Source organism: Physeter macrocephalus, chromosome 10 (assembly GCF_002837175.3).
Source record: "Physeter macrocephalus isolate SW-GA chromosome 10, ASM283717v5, whole genome shotgun sequence".
Lineage (NCBI taxonomy): Eukaryota > Metazoa > Chordata > Mammalia > Artiodactyla > Physeteridae > Physeter > Physeter macrocephalus.
This window is the reverse complement of record NC_041223.1, coordinates 59,212,944-59,213,296: the sequence shown is the minus strand read 5'-3', so window position 1 is coordinate 59,213,296 and position 353 is coordinate 59,212,944. Positions and strand designations below refer to the sequence as shown.

General features: G+C 45.9%; 1 protein-coding gene across 2 annotated transcripts in view; it reads right to left on the bottom strand.

Moving 5' to 3' along the window:
• The window catches only part of ASCC3 (activating signal cointegrator 1 complex subunit 3), a 356,417-nt gene that overhangs the window by 228,514 nt on the left and 127,550 nt on the right, over positions 1-353 (bottom strand). The window lies entirely within an intron of this gene.

The following is a 353-nucleotide window of genomic DNA, read 5'->3' as shown; positions in this document are numbered from 1 at the left end:
CCCGGACCGGGGCACGAACCCGTGTCCCCTGCATCGGCAGGCGGATTCTCAACCACTGCACCACCAGGGAAGCCCCAAAAGACCTTTTATATGTTATATCAAATAACAACAGTAAGACACTTAAAATATTTTAGTCTTCTATAACTTGAGGGAACAAAGCACTATACAATGAAAATGTTTTTAAGGCAAACAGGAAAGACCACAGATATTATTCTTTTAGACTGTTAGCTTTTTTTTTTTTTTTTTTTTTTTTTTTTTGGGGTATGCGGGCCTCCTTTTGTTGTGGCCTCTCCCGTTGCGGAGCACAGGCTCCGGACGCGCAGGCTCAGCGGCCATGGCTCACAGGCCCAGCC